Source organism: Ambystoma mexicanum, chromosome 1q, assembly GCF_040938575.1.
Source record: "Ambystoma mexicanum isolate Mex_15411 chromosome 1q, UKY_AmexF1_1, whole genome shotgun sequence".
NCBI classification, from domain to species: domain Eukaryota; kingdom Metazoa; phylum Chordata; class Amphibia; order Caudata; family Ambystomatidae; genus Ambystoma; species Ambystoma mexicanum.
The window spans coordinates 959203278-959217866 of NC_090922.1; positions in this window are offsets into that span (position 1 = coordinate 959203278).

The window sequence follows — 14589 nt, forward strand, 5'->3', positions numbered from 1 at the left end:
TAGCCAATCGATTTCTTGTCCGTGGAGCGAACAGGGAAGTGTGACAGCGGAGCGGTAATAGATATCACTAAATTTTTCTGACCTACTTTTTGATCATTTTAAAGAAATCTACTGGGCGGATTTTCACCAAATTTACAAAAACACGCTTCCAGGACCAAGCCGCTGCCCTTGGCGCAAATTTGGGGAAAATCCGTCCAGCGGTTTGCCTGTAGGCGTGTGAAAAGTTTTTCCCCCATTCAGTCTATGGAAAAAAAGACGTTTTGGAACCCCCGCTATAACTTTTCCCCCCCCTGGACCAAACATCACCAAACTTTGCAAAAAAAGTAAAAGTAAAACCGAAAACCCCCAGAAATGTGCGAGTTATGGTAATTTAAGCAGCCATAACTCGTGCTACCACTGTGCACTGCAAGGACTAACACCCATGACATCAAAGATGACATCACACATGTCATTGATGAGGTGACTGATGACATCACATGTGTATTTATTTTCCATTAAAAGCCTCCACAAGGGATTGTCATTGTAATGTTGGCAGAAAACTATCAGAGATCATTGGAAGAACTCTCATGACACTCTCAGTTCTGTACAACACTTCATATGTACCGTTACACATTCAGACTGCAAGTGTTGTGTTATTCGAAAGCACGTCCAGTAGAATGTTCAGTAAAACTTTGAAAGATTTCTGCATCCACATTCATCCTCATGAGCACCCATCACCACAAAGTAGAGGTATGAATACTTTTTCTGCAGTATGTGTACAACTATGTTATACGTACTTCTGAGCATGGTATCTGCCACTGAACGTCCATTACGTACCTAAAAAACATACTATGTTTTTCTCCCACCATCTACCATCAAGTGGCACTTCAATGTTACATGCTTTCAACATTTTCATATCACCCATTGTAATATCGAAACAGGAACTCTCTTCTTTCCTTCCGACAATGCTACACATTTTTTTTCTGCACTAACCCATCTCCTACATAAATTGTAAAAGTATGGCACCAAAACTAGCACTGAATGTATTTTACCAACCTAAACCAAGTTCCCAAAAGCTCACTGTCTCCACAGCTGTGGTTATCTCTAGGCTGGACTATTGCAAAATCCTCTTTCTAAATCTGCCTGCTTCAACTCGCTGCCCTCTGCAGTTCCTCCAGAACAGGACTTGTGTGAAATGTCTGCACTAGCTCACAGTGGCTGCAAGGATTAAGGTCAAAGCCCTCTTCATTATCCAAAAGGCCTTCTGAGCCCTGGGGCCTCAATACCTTTAACTCTCACTTCCTAAATGTCTCCCTGCTCGAGCTTTTCCTTCATCCACCTCCAACTCCCTCAGGGTCAATCGCTTCTCCAATCAATCCAGTTGGTTTTAGATCTCTTTCTTCGGCTGGGGTCTACTTCTGGAACAGCCTCCCTGCCTCCCTGAAACTTGAGGAGAACCGTCTCCAATTCTGGAAGCACCTCAAAACCTTTCTCTTTGCTTCTGCTTTTTCTCCTCCTCTCCCCTGCTGACTTCCTGGCTGAAACTGATTCTGCACTGGTTACCTGGCCACCATCTGATCTCGGGCCGACGCCACCTCCACCCACCAGTCGCACCCCTACACTGCTTATCTGGCAACCCCCTCTATCCCTAACAGTCCCACGACCACCTGATGTCTGCACTTATCCTTGCACTTGCCACCAGCGGGCTGTATTTTTACTTATTGTCATTTATTCTTCCCATGTACTGCACTTTCCCCTCCCCCTACCCATGCATGTGTGCGATCTGAATGATACCTGGCCTAGTAGCATTGTTGTCTCTTTCTCCCCTCTGTTTCCCCTCCCTTGCCTCGTTGTGCCTTGAAACACTTGTGTATAGCGGCGTTATAAACATCATATCATGCCATATCACATCATATCATATCATACACACATTACATTCATGACAACAGGATGCCTCACACTTACCTTGTACACTTCACAGAATTTGTTTTCCGCAGTAACCCATTTACTAATTATCGTACAACAGCCGCACTGAATGTATGTTAGCAACTTCAAACAAGTACATACAGTGCATGCATACAACCAGGATGTCTGCCCCTTACCTTGCACACTTCAACCATAGCCTTCTGCATTTTCTCTGTACAAATAGACCTTCTGCCACTGTTTTTGCATACACACTGCAACCAGAAACCTTATTGAGCAATGCCTTAGCCTCCACAGTCCCATTTCCATGTCTGCCATCCTGAAAAGGCTTGGATGTGACACGTGTAATCCTAAAACTACTTCAGAATATGCAGAGTTATCGTGCTAGGAACGATGGAGGTAGAAGAAATGTGAAACAGTGGAGCCTCTGAAAAGTGTTTTTTTATGTGCTTGCAAATCAAACTTTTTTGTTTTTTTCTCTTTGTATGAGTTTCTGTTTGCTTCTCCTCCTCACATTTTTACCGAATTATGGTCGACGCTTCATGGATAGTGAAAAGAAAATAGAATTGCCAATGGGGTTCAAAGAAATGCCATTTGCATTGAAGCAGTGCATATTTTGCAACTTCATGATCTCATAGTGGGTGGAGAACATCCCATCAGTGCACATAAATGCACTCATGCTTCTGTTTATAAGACAACTTCGAGTTCTGGCTGGGGACAAATTACACTGGCACGGGCACATACTCCTCTTGGTGGAATGCATGAGAAAATGACCTTGGCAGTGGGAAAAATCTGCATCACTGCATTCATCAACTTCTTCAGGTGACGGAGCAAACGTCCACATGACATGTAACCCAAAAGTAGACCTCTGTAATGCACCAGGACAACTTGAAAAGTAGCAACAGAGGCCACATATCAACAAAAGGCAAACCATTCCGCCACAACTGCACTCATAGAGACTGCGCCACAAAGCGTCCACTTCTTCCAACTCAAAATTAGCAGCAATGCCTCTTTGCACGGCATAGCTGCGTATACTTGCACAAAGATATCACCCACAGTGAGCACTTTGCATTCCTCCATCTCTACCAACCTCATTACACAGAATATTGCGAAAAAATGGTACCGCCCCTTTTTGTGAACCACATCCTGAAAACCTGATTGGATGATCCCCACAGTGTCATTTCCATGCCCACCATGCTCAGAATGGCAGGATATGGCACGTGCGCTTTCCCAGCTACAATGAGGGCCACGCCCCAGTAAAGCAGAGAGAGTCCTTCTTCCCTTTTCACTGTTCTGTTCGCAGCATTCTCTCAGCGGGAACTGTGAAATGTTCACAGACACATGCACCAATCACATCCAAGACCACTGTACCCAACACTATAATTTCTATACAGCACTCCATATGTACCAGTAAAAATTCAGAGTGGAAGTCTCGGGTGATTCGCAAGCACCTCCAGTAGAAAGTTCTGTGAAACTACCCAAGACTTCTGCAGCCAGATTCATCCACATCACCAGGAGTGGGGGCAAAAATTTCAAGCAGACTAGGGGATTTCGTCTTTAGTGGTGGATCTGATAAGAACCTTTTTTTACGTGCTTACACAGAACCTTGTTTGTTTTTGCTCTTTATCTCAGTTGCTATTTTCTTTTCCTCCTTACATTTTTATAGGATTCTCTTCGACACTTCTTGCACAGTGTAAAACAAAACAGCATTGCCAATGGCGGTCAAAGAAATGTCATTGGAACAGTGTAAATTTTGCTCATTAATGATTTCATAATCTGTGGAGACCATCCCTGCAATGCACATAAAGTGACACATGCTTCTGTTTATGAAGCACCTTCCGACTTCTGGCTAGGAACAAATTACACCGGCATGGTCCCATGTTCCTCTAGGTGGTATGGATGAGAAAACCACCTTGGCAGTGGGAAAAAGCTGCACCACTGCTGTCGTCAACTTCTTTAGGTGACGGAGCAAATGTCTACACAACATGTACCCCAGATGTAGCACTCCATAATGGACCATGACAACGTCATCAGTACCGACTGAGGCCCCACATCTGCAAAGGTCCACCATAGCGCCGAACTTGCACTCATAGACAGTGCCCCAGAAAGCCTCCACTCCTTCCAATGCAAAATTAGCAACAATGCCTCTTTGCATGGCATACTTGCACAAAGGTATCACACGTGATCAGCACTCTGCGTCTCTCCATGTCTGCCAACCTCACTACACAGAGTATTGCGAAAAAATATTACCACCCCTTCCTTTGAAGCACACCCTCAACACCTGTTTGGATAATCCCCACAGTTCCATTTCTATGCCCACCATGCTGAGAAGGTCAGAATGTGGCACGTGTGCATTCCCAGCTATAGCGAGGGCTGCACCCCAGTAATGCAGGGACAGTCCTTCTTCCCTTTCCACTATTGTATTTGCAGCACTCCCTCATTAGGTACTATTAAATAGTCACACAGGCATGCAGCAATCACTTCCAAGACCTCTGCATCGAACACTGCCATTTCTGTACAGCACTCCATATGCACCATTACACACTGAGAGTACACGTCTCACCTGTCATTTGAAAGCACCTCCAGTTAAAGGTTCTCCAAAAGTATCCACACTTTCAGCATCATATTCACCTAGAGTGGCACCCATCAACACTAAGTAGAGGTAGCAATATTTTCTTTTCCTCCCAGCACTGTAGTAAGTGCAAAGAACCAATACTTCAAAGTGCAGTACAGTAGTTAATAATCTGCACATTGCACACTACCCAAGCACATACAATATACAATTGAACCCTATCCACTACTATACACACAGTTTTTCAACACAGCACTCAGTGGACACACTCCAGAAGTGTTCACTCCATAAGCTCCAGCCATGCATGAAAAACTGTAGGATGTGCTAACAATCACCACATCCATGGAACCAACAATGCATGCAATGCTCACAAACCACACACAGAACACAACAATGTGAAGCTTACTTGCAAGCAGGCCACATAGTTGTCGGTGCAAGGGCTCCAGCCATGCATCCAAGATGCTAGGGTCTCATCACACACAACAGACCATAGTACACCCCATGTTTAAATGTGCATGTCATGTGCAATGCTCTCCCCTTCTGCAATTGATCCTGACAACTTTCACCCTCGCCACATCTTGGCTGCATGACGTTCTGTTGGGTGTAGTGAACGGTATGTGGGTGGCTGTGTACATTGTCCATATTTTAAATGTGTCATGCCGAGGACTTCCTTTCAAGGTGCAATATGTTAAAGCACTTCCTAAAGCAAGGTTCTTTTAAGGGGCAATCCACAGCAATTCATAGCAAACACAAATGGTCACATGTGGCTCCCTAATGTGCAACACATGCAATGACCTACACCATATGGTAATGTACGGTTTATGGTCGAATTCCTTGCATCGACATGCATTTGCATTGAATGTTTTCCATCAAAGAAATTAGCATCAAATGCATTTTTTCTTTTTTTTCTTTTTTTTGGGGCCCTCCAACCCCTGTTTTCTACCCTTTATAATGCACCTAAACAAAAATTACCCCCCAAAAATATGCATTCAATGGACATTTTTAGATGGAAAAATTTCGATGGAATGGCATTAGATGCAATGGCAATAGATGCAATGACCCAATACCTAATATACTCATATCAGCTTACTTCTGCTGTTCTACCATGTCTAAAATGTCCTCCGCAACCATTCTTTAAAGGTTCCCATCCTCAGAGAGATGCATACTTAAAACTGCACAGCTGCATTACGGTGTGGTGGCTGTGGTGAAGGCCTAGGCTCTTGAGTGCATGGGCTACGGGCTATGGCCTTTCGCCATGCACCCAACAGTGTAGGCCTTGCCCACACCCAGCACAACATAACAGAGCCATGCAGGCGAACATGTGGCCAGGTACCAAAATCCACAAACGTAACATATGCAGCGACACATCTACCCAAACCCTGCACCATAAAACAGCGATGCATGCAAACATGGAACAGTTAGCAGAATCCACACACATACCACAGTCTCTGGAACCCCTACCCATTTCTATTCACATAGCTTTGTATTACTGCCAACCCAACCACAAAATCTTCACAACAGTGGGTTCCTGTTCCCAGCACTCTATTAAGTGCACAAAACCAATACTTCATAGTGCAGTACAGTAGTCAGCACTCTGCGCAATGGAGAGTGCCCAAGCCGATAGAATATGCAGTTCTACCCTATCCACTTCTATGCACACAATACTTCAACACTGCACCCAGTGGACACACTGCAGGACTGGTCACTCCATCAGGTCCAGGCATGGACTAAGCACCGTAGGTTGTGCTAACAATTCCCACACCCATGGACCCAACAATGTCTGCAATGTTGACAAACCACACACACAAGGCAATAATGTCAAACCTACTTGCAACCAGGGCACATAGTTGTCGGTGCAAGGCCCCCACCCATGCATCGAAGGGGCAACAGGCTTACCGCACGCAACACGCCATTGTACACTATATGTCAAAATGTTCATGTCATGTGCAATGCACTCCCCTTCTGACATCGATGTGCCATCAGTCACCACGGAGAGAGGTTGTTGCACCAGCTATTGTGCCTTAACGCAGGCTGCCTGCATTCACAACACAAGGTAGGCATCTGTGGAGGTACACGCAAATTGGCGCAATATGCACCGATACTGCAGGCCCACCACTGTCTTCTTCCACCTATTGAGATATATCAGATGAACCACTTCTCACTCCCCCACCCTTTCCATCCTTTCTTACCACCACCACATGGCGTAAAGTAGGTTTTCCAGGCCTTTCCAGTGCAGCACTGTCCTGCGTTGCACCATGGTGGTGTTTCCCAAAAATGTTGACGCACAGCACGCTTCCCTCAATCCAACCACCGGCCGCATCCAATGTTTGCCGATATCATGGTGTGCTGCAAGCCAATGAGACTTTTGTCCGTGTGGCGAACAGGGAAATGGGTAAGCGGAGCCGAGCCAGATATCACTAATTTTTTGAGACGTACATTTCAGTTCTTTGCAACAAAAGTACTGCTCCGATTTCCACCAAACACACAAAAGCACACTTTTGGAACCCAGCCCCGCTCCTGCCACAAATTTGGTTAAAATCCATCCAGCCGTTTGGCTGTAGCCATGCACAAAGTTTCTGCCCATTCAGTCTATGGAAAAAAACAAATTTGGGACCCCCTTATAACTTTGCACCCACTCCATGAAACCTCAACTGACTGTCTCAATAAATTCAGCGGGCTCCATATACTTTTTTGGCAATGTTTCATTCAAATTCGTCCACGGCGAGTAAAGTTATAAGCCGCTGAAAAAGTGGTCTTCCTTTGGGTTTAGCAACTTAACCATAATATAATTATAGAAAACTATACTCTCCTACATAAAATATATTTAATTTCATTAAATACAATTTGTAATACGTTGATTCGATATATAATTTGCAAGATGTTACCAAATCCTAATATAATACATAGTATATTATCTAACAGATACAGCAAATATAGCTCCTGATGAAGAGAAAATAATCCCAAAACACGTTAAGCAGAACAAATAAAAAAGATGGAATATATATATACCGAACAGAAGTAGAGTGATCATTTTACATAATTTTATATGACTGCATTCTACAGAGAAGATTTGGTCCTGATTATATAATTAATTATCTAGAAAACAAGTTAAATATTATTGAATTGCATCAGTAGGATTATATTCTACAAAAGTGTGCATACTTGAATGTAGTATTTTTGAAATTACTTATTCTTAAGTGTTGACTGATATCAGTATAGAAATGTGCATTGGACCGTTTTAGGATATTACTATATGTTTTGGGAGATAAGCCTGGATCTCTTGCACTGGTTAGTAAAAAGGGTAATCAAAATGTTCTTGATTCCAAAAAGGCATTTTAGATTCACAGGTCTTTCTCAAGGCAAAATATTTTAGAAGATTCCCAAAATGAGTGGGTATGTCACAGGCTGCAGATCTTGGATCTGTATATAAAAAGACCTGATTAGGATTTTAGAACCGGCACTATGTTGTGCTCATCAATGTTCAATCTATTAATTCTGAGGTTGGTCAGATATTATAGGAGCCAGAGGTGGCCTGTATTACCCTAGCCTTTTGGCTGATGTGCAAATTGTGGAGCAGCCTTTTGGCTTGTACGATGTCCTGTAATTTTGTGAATCCTCTAAAATATTTTGCCTTGAGAAAGACCCGTGAAGGATTGAAACACATGTCGGCTGACTAACACCAATTGAGCAATAAAAAATTTCCTTTTGGAATCAAGAACATTTTTATCACCCTTTTTAATAACCAGAACAAGAGAACCAGGTTTATCTCCCATTTACTACACAAGGTGTGGGCAACGCCTCCTCCTCCTGTGATCCTAGTCAATTATAAATGACAAACACAAATAAACAAACAATCCTGAGTGCTGCACGAGTTGATTCAGCCTCCTAGTGCCCAACCAACCTCTTTTCTTGCTCTATGTTTTGGTGTCTTCCAGTCTCAACAGCTTTCAGGCATTCTCTCTATAAGTGGTTATGCAGGACTTTTATCTCTACTCAAACAGGCACTAATAAGAAGGTCAGCTAGGTCAGAGCTTCAAATAGCAGAGACTTACCGGAGAGCCAGCTTGTGAGGGCATTAACACATCTGGAGACACCATAAATGCCCCCCTATCAAAATGCTAAGCAGAGACCTGTGATATGTTTTAGCTACAAATTACTTTCCCCATTAATAGGTCTTAAATTTAGTTATCGCCCATATGCAGGTCAAAGTTTATTTTTTTATTATTCAATACCTTGTTTCAGGGTCTGTAAGGGTTCTAGAAGTAAAAGCTGTTGTGTATTTGTGTTCTTTTCCACCTGCATTAACATGTCACACAGAACTCACTCACTGGCATCAGTACACATAATAGTTACTAGTTCCTCTCTGAACCCTTTCATGATCTGAGCCTCTACAAAGTTCCTTTGGCTGTATTAACATTAATTCTTGCACATATTTCAAGTAGACAAATGGCACTCCCTTCTTTTTGAGTCATCTCATATTCTTTGTCTTATCAGATAGTGTTACACTATATATGGAATAGAGGCACAATAACCATATACTAAATGACACGCCAGTCGCGTGGTTCATTTTCCAAACAAGTCTGATTTTATTCAAAGTATCTCAATCGGCCGTTCGGGTCTCAACACCTCATGATGTGTGCTCACAAACAATGTGAGAGGAGAGATAGAGAGCCGTCGATGAAGCAGTCTACAACATCCGCAACATTCGTCCTTTCCTAACCTTCCAAGCTACTAAACTCCTCATCTCCTCCCTCCTCTTCTCCAGACTTTTCTACTGCTCTACTCTCCTCTTTGGACTCCCCTCCTCTCATCTCTCCCCCCTCAAATCTGTCTCCCACTCTGCCAATCGCTCCCTCTGCCTCCTCTCACCTCACAACTCCATCTCCTCCTCTCTTAACTCACTAGGCTGGCTCCCATTCCACTCCCAGCTCAAATTTAACTTCCTCTGCCTAATCTTCAAAGCCCTCTATGGTCTAATCCCTCTTTACCTTTCCTTCCTTCTCTCTTTCTATACTCCTTCTCGTTCTCTCCGTTCTGCAGATCTCTTCCTTCTCTCTACTCCACCTCCCCCATGTGCCCCCTCCCGTTTCCACTCCTTCCAACTTCTTGCTCCTTTCCCCTGGAACCGCCTTCCTCTTCCCGTCCGCTCCATCACCTCCCATCCTTTATTTTGCACTTCTCTAAAATCCTATCTCTTCCACTCTCCCCCCTAGCACCAATTGTTTCCTCTCTCACCAACTAACCCACCTCCACCCTCTCCTCCTACCTCCTGTCCCTGTATTAGTACTTAGCCTCATCATAAATGTAAATTGTTTGTTGTACTGTTTTCTGGTTTAGATTCATTGTTAACTATTGCTTGTTGTATTCACTTGTTCCTCTTGTAAAGCACTTTGGATTAAGGCGCTATATAAATTAAAATAAATACAAATACAAATAAATACATCATCATTGTACATCATTATTCGGACCACCCATATACATGAAGTGCAAGCTAGGGTTCAGTAATTGACAGTTAGGCACGTAACTTCATTCAGTCTAAACATTGAATATTTCTAGCCGAGGTTTGCAGAGACAGCTTATTGTTTTGGGGAGGGCTGGCATTGGCACAAAGAAGGATATCATGTCCTAGTAGGGAGACATTCCAACAATGTTATCTGGCTTCTGCGCTCATGGGCCAAGGGTCAGACAGTTCTAAAGCAAAGAAATACCATCCTTCATGAAAGAGTACCGCTAGTTGCATATAATTCTCAGTTAACTGTCTTCTACGACAGGGTTTGCAAGACAAGCTGGCACCTGGGCCTCTGATTAGCTGCGGCTCTTGTACAGCTTTAAGGCTTTGCCGAATAATAAATAATGTATTTCTGCAAGGTTTCACATTCCATTTTAAATGGGATTCAGAGTTCAGGCTATAGTCTAGCACCGTGTGTGAGTCAGAAGTGCAAAATATAGTTTGCAAAGCGTTACAGAAAAAAGAAAATGGCAGACAATTACAAAATGCATTCTCACTGGCCACATTTAGGCTTTGTGGATTGCAGTGTCCATTGCATGATGTAATCTGCTTGCGGCCAACATACATAACGTGACATTCGGGCTGTGCAATTACATTACAGTTTAACAACAGATTTATAATATATTTTGCTGAATGGATGGATTGATGGGAAGATCATAAAATAGGTCTCTGGATTTCAGGGCATGAGAGAAAAAAGGAGTGGCCAAATCTCCAAAGCAAGAAGTAATTGTTGTAAGGATTCAGTGAAACTGGGAGGTGTGGTCAGGTTAAGGTTACTCCGCAAGGCAAGGAAAGGGGAATCAAAATACTCTGAGAAAAGTAAGAGTGTTAGATGTTTTGGTGTCATCAATTAAAGTTCAAGGAGGTGGAGTTTGGGGAAAAATAGGATGGCAGAGGTGAATGCTGGAAGCCTATTTCTAACACTGATGTTCTTTTCCTACTTAATAAAGCCCACCCTCCTGCTACCCCTACCGATCCAATTCCCTCTGTTCTTATAACTAAGGACTATCCTCTCCTAATTCCCTATCTAATCTCCTTTTTTAATACCTGCCTCTCTACTTCTGTCTTTCCTGTCTCCTTTAAACACGCAACTACTATTTCCATCTTAGAAAAAGCTACAGTTAATCCTCTGATTGTTTCCAATTTCTGTCCTACCTCTCTTCTACCCTATCTCTCTAAGCTCCTAGAGCGTCATGTCTATTCTCAGATCTCATCTTTTGTTACTGATCTCTCTCTTCGTCCTCCATTTCAATCTGGCTTTTGTCCTCTCCACTCTACTGAATCTGTCCTGATCTATGTCCTCAACACCCTTCTCTCAGCCCGATACTCAAAACATTCTTCGTTTCTCATTCTTCTTGATTTATATGCTGCATTTGACATTGTGGATCACACGTTGCTCCTGGCCTCACTCTCTTCTATTGGTTTTAAGGGTTCTGTTCTATTTTGGTGAATTGAGGTTCTTTCTCAGCCCTTTACCATAAGTTAGCAATACATTAGAGATAGATGGAGGATGTAGAGTTTACTCAGACTTCAATAAAAGACGCAACTCAGGTAGTTGGCAAAAGATACTGTTTTAATATCATCTAGAACAGGGAGTACAAAGGACATCAACAGACATCCCACATGATCTCTCTCAAGAATTCTATTTTATAAAAAATTGCATTCTTATAGTAAAAAATTGTCATATGTGGCATTCAACCTACGTATTTCTAATGTTATCCTACGTGGCAACCTACAAAAACCTAATGGTGAATGTGATAGGTTCTACAAGGATCATCGAGCTTTTCAGTGTATTAAAATACTATCCTTTAATAGAGACGTCTGACGTCTTCTTGTTTTTGTCCATGCCTTCTGAACAGAAGCTTCATTCTTCCACATGATTTGTATCCAATTTCAGCTCACCCCAGTCTGATATGACCTTGGCTTCTTGGCTCATCCAATTTCGCCTTTATGAGTTTCCCCCCTGTAATTCACTTGTTTTCTGACTGCGACAAATGAAAAAGCTTGGTCTTCCTTCTTTTGCTCAGCACCGCTGTTATTTGTAGTGGGAGCATCCATCCTTTACTGACTCCAATATATATATATGTGTATGTACATGTTGGCGCATGCCACAATTTATTCACCATAAAGCTAGCCTTTTAAGAATACTTCATCTGCTTGTATTTCTTTGCATGTATTCACATGTAAAATAGCTTGATCTCTCCCTTATGTCTGCAGTATAAGTTTCATCATCTTGATCCCAAGATCTCTTCAGTCTAGATACTTTCTTGATGCCTTATAGACCTGTCTGCATTCTTTAGTCTCTGCATCTCTTCTCTATTCATCAGCATTACTTTGATATGATGTCACTTGTGATGACGACATCACCATTCTTCTTCATCATTAATTTTATCTGCTTTTTCAGGGATTTCATTCAGATGACCATCATATTGTCTAGTATGCAGGTACAGTTTCCTCAATGGGAACTTTGCCTCCCAGATTTTCCTAGGTATCGGTACCTTTAATGGAACTGCACATGTTTCCGACTCTGGGATCCAACATACAGGTGCTGTGGGTGAGATGGTTGAGTTGGGGGTCCTTAGCTCCTTAGCTACACTGGTTTAGCGCTTATCTTTCCAATCAGACTTTCTCTGTCTCATGGGTGGACCAAACCTCAACATCTTTCCTTGTTGACCATGGGGTACCCCAAGGGTCAGTCAGAGGCCCCTTCTGTACATTTCACTGTACACTTCACAACTTGCGGCTATTACCTCTTCTTTTGGTTTTTCACATCACTTCTACGCGGATGATACTCAACGTTTTCTGTCTTTCTCTTTCTTAACTCCTGAAATTCATCACACCCTTTCTCACTTTCTCACTCCTAATGCAGGGAAGACGGAGGTTCTGTTCTTCCTTGCTAACACTCTACCCCCCACTCTCCACCCCCGCTCATATCCTTGCCTCCCTTTAATCTTCCAATTTCTACTACTGCTCATAATTTTGGTCTTCACTTTGATTCCAATTGTTCCTTCTCTCACCTCCTGCTCATGTGGTTTTCATCTTTATAATGTCCATAAAGCTTGCTCCTTCCTCTCCGTCCAGGCATCTAAACTCCTAATCTCCTCACTGATTTTCTCTTGACTCGTTTACTTTCTACTACTCTCTTTGGTCTTCCAAGCTCTCGTCTTTCCCCGCTAAAGTCATTCTTTAACTTGTCTATTCATTTCCTCCTCTCTTGATACACTTGGTTGGCTTACTTTCTACTCTCAAGTCAAATTTCTCTTTATTTGCCTCGTCAATCCCTCTACGGACCTGCGCCTAACTACCTCGCTGTGCTTTTATCTTTCTACTCCCTGATGCATTCTCTCCAGTCTCCTCTCTCTTTATACTTGTGGCTCCTCATCCTCCATTTGCCCAGTCTCGCTTTCGATCCTTTCAGCTTCTTGCTCCCCTAACTGGAATGCTCTTCCACTCTCATTTTGATCTATCACTGCTTACTCTATCTTTCGAGCTTCCTTGAAAATCTATCTTCTTCAACACCCCTGACTGATTGGTATCTGGATTTTATTGTCTAACTGTTTAACCATTTTTGTATTGTACCGTATTCTGTTATCAAATGTGCAGTGCTTTGGATTAAGGTGCTTTATAAAACACAAATGAAATAAAAATAAAAATATGTAACTGTATAGGAAGGCGGCCAACATGCACACCTGCCCAACACCTCGGAATGTCTTGATCGGGAGCGATAATAGGCCAATTTTTTGGTTTAATCTGGCCTGCACTACTAGAGAATAATCCCATCAGCAACCACAGAAGACCAGGTGGTATCGCCCACCCATTGGGCTTTGTCCACAACAGATTACGATCAACCATCTCAAAGGCAGATGTCAAATCAATCGATGCAACAAAGACAGACTTATATTTACCACCCAAAGCCAGTCCTTGAATGCCTTTAACCATAAGACCATTGAGAGAGGTTCCCAGATTCTTCCTGGAGCCTATCTGTCATTTATCCAGTGTGCCCACTGAACAGGCACAAGATGCAAGTTAAGTTGGGACAGCAAAATCCCAGAAAAGACCTTGCTGTCTGCATCTTTTATGGCAATTGGCCTGTAGTTTATCGGGCTTGATCTCACACCTTTCTAGTATAAAGGGACTATACGGGATTTCGATCAGGAATTAGGCAAGATAACAGTTTTATCAATGGATTTAAACAAAACAGACAGAGCTTGTGCCCATACATGTGGGTTTTGTTTAAACAGGAAGTTTGACAAGGAATTTGTACCAGAGACAGGCTGATACGTGAAATCACATCAAGGACTTTTCTTCCTCAAAATTAGAGGGTCCCAAAGTGTAATCAAGATCACCACCAAAGCACACATTATTGGGAGCACCCATTGCAAGGTAATACAAGACATTAAAATGGAGAACCCACTCGTCTTCTATGACAGCATTCAACTGTCTATGGAATTGAGGGTATTCCAAGTTATTAATCACCCTGTTTTGTAATATCTTCAACATGCCTTCTGTATCAGCCTGACTATTTTTTGCCCATTTTGATGAGACCAATTCCAATATGCCAAACACACTTTTTAACTAAAACATTCTTCCTTAACAGAGTTAAAGC